Below are 12,668 nucleotides of genomic sequence, written 5' to 3'. Positions count from 1 at the left end.
ATATATAATATAATTCAATAATATAACAATACACATCATTACTTGCATACAATTTTCATCTGCACAAATTGAATACATCTTTTATCAAGCAAATTCACATAAGCAATTTCATCCCAATTCACATAAACTAAACATACATCATAGTTCTATATTCAAAGTAAAGTCCTGCAAATTAAATAATGACATCTATATTTGCAATATCATCCTATCTAACAATCATGTAGTGTTCTATCTCATAAAGTATATAAGTAAATCACCAAATCATAGCAATGTTATCCAAATCCTGAAATCATATAAGTTCTAAGTCTCAAAAAGCTTCAAAATAAAGTATCCATAATAGTCTAAATATAAAATCCACTGAATGTCAGACTGAGTCGAGGTGAGGCCTCACAGGATCTACTTCAATACCTTTAGCTGAGATAATGTAGCCTACTAACTTGCCTGATGTAACCCCAAAGACACACTTCTTAGGGTTGAGCTTGACTTGTAATTTCTCCAATTGATCAAAGATCTTTGTTAGGATGCCAAGATGTTCTGCTCTGGTGAAGGATTTAGCTAGTAGATCATCCACATAGTCTTCCATGAATGTGTGCATCATGTCATGGAATATTGTTGTCATTGCTCTTTGATAGGTGGCCCCTGCATTCTTTAAGCCAAAAGGCATAACATTCCAACAGTACGTTCCCCAAGGATAGGTGAACACGGTTTTATCTTGATCTTCTGGGGCTATTTTGATTTGATTATAGCCCGAGAAATCGTCCATTAGTGAGAGCATTGCACGGCCTACTGTGAGATCCACAATTATGTCGATACTGGGTAGAGGAAAGTCATTCTTTGGACAAGCTTTTTTGATGTCTCTGAAGTCAGTGCATATTCTGATACTACCATCTAGTTTTGATACTGGAATGATGTTGGAAATCCATTCTGCATAGTCAATGGGTCGGATGAATCCGCCGTCTAATAATTTCTTTAGTTCAGTTTTGACCATGAGCGCCACTTGTGGATTCATTTTTCGTAGCTTTTGCTTGACTGGTTTAACTCCTGAAGAGATGGACAAGTGATGCATGATTAAGTGTGGATCCACTCTAGGCATATCAGCATATGACCAAGCAAAGTTAATTTTCTATTCTTTAAAGAAAATGATGAATGCTGATCTTTCTTCCTCTATCAGAGATTCTGCAAGGTGTAGGTTTCTGACTACTTCTTTGGTACCAATGTTGATTGATTGAGTGGGTTCAATCAATATGGGTGATCGCTCATGAAAGTGCTCAGGAAGAGTGTCAAGTCGCCCATCGTTAGGTGCCTTAAAAAGGTTTTCACCCTCAGATGCATCCTTTATTTTTACTTTTTTGTGATCTAGAGCTGCCATTGACTGGTTTTCAACATCAGATCCTTTATTTGGTTCATTTTTGTGATTGAGAGACTTGGCACTCCCTGGTTTGCAGACATCGCTACGTTGTTCACTGGTAGAGCCTGTTTTTGGATTTATGGTACATAGGTAATGGATAATAGACTCATCATCTGGGAAAATTGTTAGATCATGGATTTCAGGTTCATCCTAGTTGATGAGGTCAGGAAAGACAAGCGGTAAGGAATCATTAGGTGGATCAAGTTCGGCTACTGTGAGGGTTAGGACAGAGTTTTTATTGTGATTGTTCTTGTTTTTAAAGAAGTCTAGGATTTCGTCGAGGTCTTCGATGGTATTATCTTCTACATAGACTTGTTCATAATGTTTCTGTTCGCTTTCCATGGTGTCATAGATATTCTACGGTCCAAATTCAAGCGGTCTATCTCTTGCGCTATGTTCTTCTTGAGAAAGAGATATATAATCAGTATCATTAGGGATATCTATAGTAGCATTGGAGCAGGTACTCCATTCATATTCATTGGAATTAATCTCTGAGGCATCATCCCAGATTCTATCAGTGCTGTAAACTGGTATGTTGTATGGTGAAAACAAATTTTTGATGATAGATACCATTTTGATAGTTTTTGTTGATTCTGTGTCAGATCCGTCTTCTATTTTTTGTATTTGTTCATAGACTGTGCTTCTTTGGGGAGAAACAAAGGTATCTAGAGATGATTTTATTATTTCTTGAGATATTGGTGTTTGAATATGAGCTACTGCTGCGGATATGGCCCTTTTGTGTTTTAGAAATTTTTCCTGATGTAACTTCTGATCCTGACGTTCTCGTGCCTTGCGGATTTCTTCTACTGATTCAAAGAGTGCTTCCTGCCAGGATTCTTCTTTGTACTTCATCTTTACTTTCCATTGAGGTTTTGTAGTTAGGTGGGGTGGCCTTTTTAATAGGAAGGTGAGCTCACAACCCAAGCCTACTTTGTTTCTATTGGGTTGTGAAGGAAGATTTATAGGTTCACTAACTCCTTCCTTGCGTTTCCCAATAGGTCCTTTACCATCATATCCTATTTGTTGCATGATTAAGTATCCTTTTCCATATAGGTGTGTAGGTAGAACAATGTCTAGAGCAGCTACTCTATTATCTTCTTTCCCATCTTTGTATAACTAGCTAAGAATATCCTTGTCTTCTGATTCATGTGCTAGAGTGCCCAATTGGATGAAGGTACCATCAAATTTGGTGATGGTCCAAGTGACCAGATGTGTTTATGTAGTAGGCAATCCATGAGATCTAGGTGATGTTGGCAATTTGGCCAAACGTAAAGGCTCCAAAGTGTATTCTCCTATACCTTGGTCTTTGATTTGCATTTTCTGTTTGAAGTCTCCCCATAAGGAGTTGGATTTTGCTATTTGTTGATCTGATGTTGAAGATCGTTGTTTTTCTCTATTATGAGGAACCAAACTATCTTGGGCTACCCCCATTGTGTTGCAATGTTGAAATGGATTGTGATCAACAGATATGGAGACTTCTTGTCCGTCATAAGGAAATTTGACACACTGGTGATATGTAGAAGGTACTTCTTGCATTTCATGTATCCAGGGTCGTCCTAACAAAATATTGTAGGTGAGATCAATATCTAAGACCTGACATATAGTAGCTTTTTGCACTGGTCCTACTTGAATGGGTAATATCACAGTTCCTTTAGAGGACCTTTCCTCATCATCATATGCCTTTATGGTGATCTTCTTCCAGGGATCAATAGATTCTTCTGAGAAGCCTAATGCATGGATAAGCTTTAAAGTACATATATTAAGTCTGGCTCCTCCATCTATTAGGACTCTTTTTACTTGGTGTTTGCAAACAATGACTTCGATATGGAGAGGAGTATTATGTGGATGGATTAAGGAAGCATCGTCATGCTCTGAGAAGGTGAGGTTATGAGGTCTAGTCATATGGGCAACCATGGCTTGAAATCTGTTTGTATCCAAATTTTGAGGTACATTTGTTTCCAATAGCGCTTGTTCTAATATGTCTTTGTTCTTTGGTGATAGTTTCAGCAATTCTAGTATAGATATCTATGTTGGAGTTTTACGTAGTTGGCTAACCAAGTCATATTGGATTTTTGGTGTGATAGTTGTAGGTGCAGTATATCCTTTCAAGACATATTTCTGAGTTCGGGTTGTTACACTGATAGATTCATGATCATGCTTATCTCGGATGGTGATGACATTTACTTGATGATCTTCAGCTAATATGTGATTTATGGTGTTGTTGTAGATATGGTTGATACAAGGTCCGCATGTATCATTCGAGGTTGAAGCTCCATCTTTGTAATTTGGAAGAGGATTTTTAAAGGCTCCATGATCACCATTTATTTTGAGACCATCTATTGTCAAGTCACCTCAATCAATCATATCTTGCACCATGTGTTTTAACCTCATGCAATCGTTCATCTGATGACCCTTGTTACGATGGTAATCACAATAGTGTGAATCATTCCACCAAGGTGGTTTGATTTGGGGTTCATAGTTGCTGATTGGAGGCAAAGAAAGAATCTTGTGTGCCAAAAGTTCTCTGAATGCTAATTCTAGTGATTGCCCCAGTGGTGTGAAGATATGCTTTTGGAAATTGTTTGTGTTGTTGCGTGAATTGTTGTTACGTCCTGGATGCATGTTTTTGCTTTGAGTATCATTGGTGTTGTTTGTGTTAAGTTGTCCTTGATCGGTGTTTGGTGCATATGTGTTAGCATTTGGATTAGCATTCTTAGGATTTTTTGTGTTTTGAGGATTGCCGGATAATGCGAGCACTGGTTGTTTAGATTTGGGATCATATGATTCATTGTTGCCTTCGTGTTTGTTTCGAGTCCAAAATCGAGATTTGTCAAGGTTGGTGTTGTTTTGGTTATTTTAGTTTGATGAGTTTGTTCCTTCCTTGTAGAATTTGAGTGTTCCCTTTTTGACACAAGCTTCTTCTACTTGAATGCCATTCTCAATTAATTTAGCGAAAGATGGTATGCATTGAAGTTTTAGTCTATAACTCATTTCACTATTCAAGTTATCAATGAAGATTTCAATTTTCTCCTTCTCGGGAATATCTCGAGGATATCTGGAGACCATACGTTGCCAGTGTTGAAGGAATACCATGAATGTTTCATTGTTCTTTTGTTTGGTGTTACAAATATCTAGCATGGTTATGGCATGTTGGATGTTGTAGGAATATTGGGTTATGAATTTGTTAACCAATTCATCAAATGATCTGACAGGTGGTGTAATTTTGCATAACCATTCCATGGTTTGCCCTCCCAAGCTTCTTGGGAATAACCTCATCAAATAGGTGTCATCATGAGAAAATTCAAGGCTCATTGTGCAAAATTTGCGAACATGATCTCGGGGATCACATTTCCCATCATATTTATCAAATTTGGGAATGTCTGAGTTGGGAGGAAAAGGCACCATGTTCAATCTTCTGTCAAATGGATAAGGACAGATTTTGTTTAAAGAGTACCGCACTATTGTCCCTTGTTGCATATCCTGTATTTGCCTTTGCAACATTTGCATTTGTTGAGTAAGGGTAGCCAAAGCTATATTGTCTTGTCGTGGGAGAATTTCTTCCCTTGTATTTGTTCTTAGCTGAAAAGGTGTGGTAAATGGTATATTTTGCTCTGGTGTTTGTAGTTCGGGTATACGCATTTCTGGTATGCGTTGTTCTAGAATGTGTTGCTTAGGTATGTGTTGTTCAAAGTTACGGGTTTCTTCTTCTCTTTGTTGTTCTTGATATGCATATTGTCGAGATCTAGTTTTAAAGATGTTTGAGTCTAAATCTTCGAGAAGTTTAACGCCTTTACTTGTAAGCATGAGCAGATATTTTTCTTTGTAATTTTCTATGTGTCTTTCTACAAGCTTTTGGAATGAAGGGCTTTCCTGACATTCCTGAAGAAGTGCTTCAGTAATTTCAGGTTCTTCTAAGGGTGGAACATCAAAAGGATTTGACAATCTTTGATTTATACTAGACTCAGCGTGTGTCTCGCTTTGTTGGTTTCTTTGAGAGCGAGTAACAGGCATTTTAGTAGAAACTCTCAGTGATGAAAGGGACAAAAGCCTCATTGATATGTTGTTTAGGGGTGGGTGGTTCTGGTCAAGGTATATTATAAGTGATACACTCGTTGGGAAAGAATGCTAGATTTATTTTTCCTCTGCGGTTTATGATTTGATTAAAAGCAGACTTTTGACAGTATGCTCTCATCTTCAAGGGTTCTTTGTCAAATTCGTTGGATTTGTTTTGGATATAACGTTTGATGTGATGAAGGAATTCCCGATGAGATTTGAAGAGTTGACGATTGATGTATAAGAACTTGTTTCTCTTGATGAATTTGGAAAAACTAGGTTGTTGTTTCTTCAATGTGATGTTACAATAAAGGTTCTTTCTTCTCAGAATATGAGGATTAGTCATGCATGAGTGATTAATGGTTTCCTTTAATTTGTTTGGATTCAGTTGATCTTGTTTGAAAAATTTCAAATATTACTTTATCAAAGTGAAGGTTTAGATGCCCCTTCACGACAAAGTGTGTCAAATGATATGGATAAAAGCTTTCCGATATGGAAACTTGATTTGACAACTTGAAAATTTTAGACAAGTGTTTTTTGTGAGATAAAATCTGTAAGATGGTAAAGGATTTTGTTGATACTAATGATGAGGTTTCCAGATTATGATAAGATAGATATGTTTTATCGTGCAATTCGTTTATGATTTTACAACGTTTGTTTTGACACAAATTAATTCAAGAAATAGTCTTAACAATTTGTTTTCGCTACTTTGTTTGATGAAAAATGATGTTTGATGGAGAAGACTTCTGAAAATGTTTTTGAAAATTTTAAAATTCCTCACTGTTTTGCCCTCTGTTTTTTTTTGTTTTGGATCACGGACTAAAATAGAGACTACATGCGCTACAAAAATAACTCTACATGCTAAATAATGACCACACGCACTAGACTGCCCTGAGACATGTGCTAAAGTTTTGAATGTTCAAATTTATTTTCTATTTGTTTTGAAAAATCTATGCGCTACCCTGGGTCTGCAAAGTGCTAACCTGTGAACCTGATGTGCTAATGTTTAGCCTCCACGTGCTAAGCTGATGCTTCCATGTGCTAGACTGTTTCTTTGATGCGCTAAATATTTTCACACACTTTTTTGCCTTGAGATGAAATGCTACTATTTGGAACTGACGTGCTAATTTGATGTTTGGATGTGCTAACAGAAAGTCCACATGCACTAAGAAGTTGCTCTTATGCACTAAACTACCCTGATTTTTCCTTTGGTTGATTTTTTTCAAATTTTGAACTTTTGTTGTGAAATTTTCAAGTTTGATGGATGATTTTCTGAAGTAGTAAATGCAAGCATGACACAAAAAGTACAACCATTTTTCCTAATCTAACAAAAAGTGTATGTTCTACGAAGATGTGTTCAAATCCCTAATGTTTTAACAGGTTTTGATACAAATAATACACTTTAGAAAGATTCTTTAGTCAAGGGTCATAAATAACATCATAGCCCACTAGTCTCGATATTCCGTCAGCTCAAGCAATCGTGTCACCCCCTAGAGGGCGCCCGTTTTTTTGCCTTTTTCCAGAAATTAACCCAAAGTGAATCGCTTCATAGTTGAGTAGTTATCTTGGGGGTAGATTCTTCCCTACCCTTGCACTATGATGTTATAAATGTCTGGTTACTGACTCGGTTCAAAGCTTTTTTTTCTATGGTTCGTAATCAGGCTTCCCGTTTGGCCGTCAGTGATAAACTCCCACAGGAGGCTTCTCAACCTTTAGAACAAAGGCTTTACATATCTCAAGGATACTGGGGGAAGGCTAATCGCTGCGTGCAACCATTGAAAAAGACTTTTGTCACTTTTCACGTTTGATTATAGTGGGTTGGAATTCTTGGCGTCAAAGTCGTTCCCCACTTAGGTCATTCCCTTCACACCAGCCATAAACGGCTTTAAGAGTTGATTTCAACTCCTCAAGAAGGCAGGCCTACTAAAGGTTTTATTGCTTGAAGTAAAGAAAGCTTTTAAGAGTGGTCTGGATTTTTGGTCACCCAGTTAAGGGGAGAGCATATTCCTTCCACTTTCGAGACAAGACAATCAAGTTGTTCTTTTTAGCCTTTAAGACAATGATTTGCTAACTTCTATGTGGAGATGTTGCTCCAACAAGCATGATGTTATTTTTAATCCTTCATAGGGATGATTTTCTAATCTAGGAAAATAATTTGGTCAACAAAGAAAAATTTTGATCTTTGGTGGTCAACAAAAGAAATTGTTAGAGTCCTGCAAAATTCCAATCAAATAGTTAGAAAAATCTGGATTTTGGTGGACTTCTACAAGTCTAAATTTAATTTCGGTTACAATTTTAATTTTTGCCTTCTGTCTGTGATGCACTACAGAAAGGACTGTACACGCTACAATATAACTTAGATGCGCTAAAATTATGTCTAAATGCGCTACACTATTTGCTGGATATGCTACTCTATGCGTCGAAAGCATTGCTCTGCTTTTCTCCCGTGTTGAGACCTACAGTAAAAGTACTAATTTGATGTGCTAAAAGGTGGACTCCACGCACTGGATGATAAACTGGATGCGCTATCTAATAGACCCGACGTGCCAAACTATTTTTCAGATGCGCTACTCTATTTTTCTTCCACGCTGAGACCTACAGGAAAAGATTAGTGGAAGTCATGCGCTAAAGAATGGACTTCACGCGCTAGAGTATAGACTCCACGCGCTACACAGTAAGCGGGATGCGCTAGACTGTTAACTGGATGTGCTAGGGAATGTTTCCCACACACTGATTCCTGTTTCTCGCAGACCTACAAAAGTGGTTAATTTTAAAAACTGATTTGATATATGGAGTTGGGCCCCATGATGGGCGCCAAAAATGTATGTGGGAAAAGTGGGTCGATAGAACTCAATATGTGAAAATGTTCTAAAATACCTATCCACACACACACACAGAACTTCTTGGTGCAAGCTATGGAGTAATGAAGTATTACTCAGCTTCCCAAGGTGGATCCCATGGTTCTCTATCTTACAATGTCCCTCAAACCAATGTTTTTGCTCTCAGATCACTGAACAAAATGGTTTAGGGATGGCAAATGCAAGAACGAGGGATGCTTTTGATAGATTTTAGAATGAAATGCATCCTAAGCTATGCATGATTCTAGAAATGCAATAAAACTAGATTATAAGATGACAAGGTTAGTATAAATACTATCCTAACATGATATATTTAGTCTATGATTGAGCTAAATGATAAAGAAAATATTCTAAACATGCATATTTAGACTAATTCCTGGTTAAAGAGAGGCTAAAATGATGAGCATAAAAATGAGATATGAAAGCTTGAATGTATTTGAGCATAAGTATGATACTACAAATTTGGAGGATGATTAAAATGGAGGAATGAGAGCTCTATTTATAGCAAAAACAGGGCAATGGATGGCCAGGATTGAAAGAGTTGATCAAGGGTTGAGTTTGAAAGTTGGGGATCCATGTTTGCAATTGGCACCAAAGAAATGGTGACAAGTGTCAACATAGGGTTGGGTTGAGAGAAGGGGTTGGAGGCATTAAATGCCTGAGAAGACCTTAGGGTTATGTAGAAGGTAAAGGTCAAGTCTAAATTAAGATTACCCACTTGATTAAGAGTTAATCCAAGGATAAACCTTTGTGCAAATGATTAAGAGATAATCATGGTCAAAGCATTAAATGCTTGATGAGACCCTTGGGTTGGATGAAGGTTGAGTTAAAAGAAATTCTTTAACCATGTAAGAGGGTTTGAGTTAACCATTAATGGTTATGAAGACTTTGGGGAATTAAGTGGTTGAAGGCTTGAAGCCTTTAATGGTTATCAAAGACTTTGAGGAATTAAGTGGTTGAAGGTTTGAAGCCTTTAATGGTTATCAAAGACTTTGAGGATTTGAGAAGTGACCTCCCCTTGCTTAGGGATGTGACAAAGTTTAGAAGATGGGTTAGGCTAATTAGAAGTGATTAGAAGAGTCTAGAAGGGATTAGAAAGGGGTTTAGGAAGGCAAGTGGGAGATGTAGGATTTTGCAAGTGGATGGAGGGATAATAGGATTTAATTGAATTTAATGAATTTCATTCAATTTGGTTGTAATTAAATAAATTAGATTTATTTAATTTAGGATAACTATTTAATTAAATTTGAGTTTAATTAAAAGTGGATAGGGGGGATTTAATTGAATAAAATGATTTATTCATTAAATGGGTATAGTGAATTTAATTTAAATAAATTGAGTAATTTACTTAATTAAATAGAGGAATGTGGGTATTTTAATTAAATTGGATTTAATTAAATAGAGAAATGAACATAAAATATTCATTTAGGAATATGGTCATTTTTATATGTCTACAACAGGTACTTCCACCATGTCAAGGTTGCTCCCCTTAGTCTTGATTTGGCAACCTTGACCTTTTGAGTTTTTGTCACTCCCTCACACTCAAAGTGGTTCTCCATACCCTCAATCCATTCCATGACAGTGTCAATGTCCATCCTTCTACTAAAATGTGAAAATCCTTCAAAAGCTTTGGTGTTCAAAGCCTTAATGGCCTTTACAAAAGGTTCTTCATTGAACAAGGGGTTTGGTTCAGGTATAATGTCATCTATGTCTATAGTTTTCTTGCCTTTATCCTTGGTGTCCTCACCCCAAGGTCCATGTGTCCTTTGATCCACCACTTCTTGGAGCTTGTCCCTTATCTCACTCATAGCTTCTTCAAGGAGTCTATTCTTCTCCTTTTGCTCTTCTACCTCCCTAGCCAACTCTGCATTAGTGACTATTTTGTTCTCCCCTACTAATTCACTAGAATATAGAGACATTCACGATCCACCAAATCTTTAACTAGCTCTGATACCAATCTAATGGGATAGGGTTTGAGATAGACTAGCCTAGTCTATGATCTTAGATCCTTTCCTTGGATCACCAGGTGTTCTAACCACACCCTAGGGTCTCTAGGACTTCCCTTTCTTGTGGAATCCCCTGACCTTGCCCAATGCACCCACCAACAACTTGAATTTCTTCTCCTATGGTCTGATCTACTCATGAGATTCAAAGAACCCTTACTTAAGCTAATAAGGGTTTGGCTTGTTCCATACCTTCCTAGGTCCTAGCAATGATAGGACAGGTCTTAGACATGGTTAACCTTGCATTCATGTTCCCCCAAGTGGTTTTCAACTTCCAACTCCTTACCGATTTCAGTATTTTGTCTTTTACCTACAAAATAGGGCTACAAGGATTGTGCCCAATTAGGCCTCCTATCTGGACTATTAGGGCTCCCTCTTGCAGACGATGCATATGCTTGTGAAACTTCTCAAAAGACCTACTATTCATTTGGCAAGGGCTAAAGGATTTTTTTGGTTTTTGGCCTCCAAGTGTTTGTACATTGCCCTAGGTGAATTTTAGGGTTTTCAAGGGTTTTAAAGAGGGTTTTTAGGCCTGTCAGGGTCACAGTGTTGGTTTGATGTTCTTTCCACCTTGCCTAGATTGGTGGAACCTCCTCCTTCTCACCAATTGTGTTCCACTCACCCCTCTACAACTCCTCCAAGGGGTGCATCCTCCTGTGACCTTCCTTGCTCTCCTGGATCTCTGCACTTTAACCCTTCCTAGTCGGGCACTATCTAGTCTCGCCTAGGAGTGGGTCTTTAGTTGGCTTCCCTAGATCTTCAAGGGCCCTGATTACTTTGAAGTAATGTACAGGGTCTATACTCCTATTCCCCATGGTTTCAAAGTGAGTCCACAATGGGGAAAGGAGTTATCAACTCATTTTCACAAAACAGTCCAAAACTGGACAATGAGAAGGTAGTTTACAAAATATTTACAAACACACAACACCTGCAAAATAAAACCTAATCTAAGTGCTCAAAATGGAATTATATACACCATACAAGACTCTCAACATAGTTTTTCTTGAAGTTCAATCCATTAATAATCTTTCCTTACTCCATTTGTGCCGACTGGCAACAAAATTGCAGTCACAGTCAAGTCACTTTCCTTGGGCCATACAATAACTAACATCCAACCCATTATCTTAGGGTTTGCAACTACATATAGTACCCTTTCCTTATTCTATGTGCCCACATTAGGGTTTTCCATGCTAAACTAAGGATTTTAACCTATTAGGTGGAAAAGTTGCTTGACAACTTTGAAAAGTTGTCATGCAACTTTTGCAACTTTTGAGCAACTTTCTCAATGTTGCTTTTCTTGACTCTTAGGCCCACATTGGGCTATCCTATGGACACCACCATGATAAGAAGAACCCTAAACACATCAAAGAAACACATACCCTCTACTCCACAACAAAAATGAATCTAGACTTCATGAACCTAGGACCAAACTAGGACCTATATAAGACCTATGAGCTCAAGGCTCTTATTATATTTAGAATGGCTTCTTAAAGAAGCAAGAATATATTAAAATCAAATGGTGGGAGCCCTTTGAAGGGTTCTCCTACACCATACTCCCCCTCTCCAACAAACTAAGGAACTAGGGGAGTAAGAATAGCCAGATCAATGACCAGCTTCTTGAACTTGCTCTCTTCAACCCAAGTAGCTTCAGACACAGGTTGACCTGCCCACTTCACTAGGTGCTCCATGTAGACTTGGTGTCTAGTAGACTTCTTCACCCTTAACTCCATGATCTCCTCTGCTAAGCGGTGCTTCACTTGAGGTAAGACATTCACATCCAAGTCTTGCAGTACCTTGGCTTGATTCTTAGTCTGCCCTGCTATCTCACCCTTCTGCATTATCAGATCAACAACATTGAAGACTGGTAAAATGGCTAAATCTGAAGGAAGAACAACCTTGTAGGCATTCTAACCATACTTTGATAGAATTCTACAAGGTCCTACCCTCTTCGTTTGCAGTTTAGTAGGCTTGCCACTTTGCACTCTAGCTTTTCTCAGATGGACCATCACATAGTCACCCACTTTGAACTGAACCTCTCTCCTTTTCTCATCCATTTTGGCCTTCAGTTTTTGAGTAGAATCTAGGATGGCTTTCTTGACCTGCTCTTGGATCTCCTTGTTGGTTTGAGTGAAATCCTCTACTTGACCACTCTTCATCTCCATGGAACCAAGTTCCCTGAGGTCACACACTCCCCTTAGATGTCTACCATAGACAACCTCAAAAGGATTCCTTCCAGTGGTCCTATTCACACTATCATTATAGGCATACTCTGCTTGAGGAATGATTAGATCCCATGTCTGCCCATACTGCTTGGTTAGACACCTCAACAAGCTGCCTAACACCCTA

Source organism: Cryptomeria japonica, chromosome 6, assembly GCF_030272615.1.
Source record: "Cryptomeria japonica chromosome 6, Sugi_1.0, whole genome shotgun sequence".
In the NCBI taxonomy this organism is placed as follows: Eukaryota; Viridiplantae; Streptophyta; class Pinopsida; order Cupressales; family Cupressaceae; genus Cryptomeria; species Cryptomeria japonica.
The sequence above is the reverse complement of the archived record's forward strand: the minus strand, read 5'-3'. Positions refer to the sequence as shown.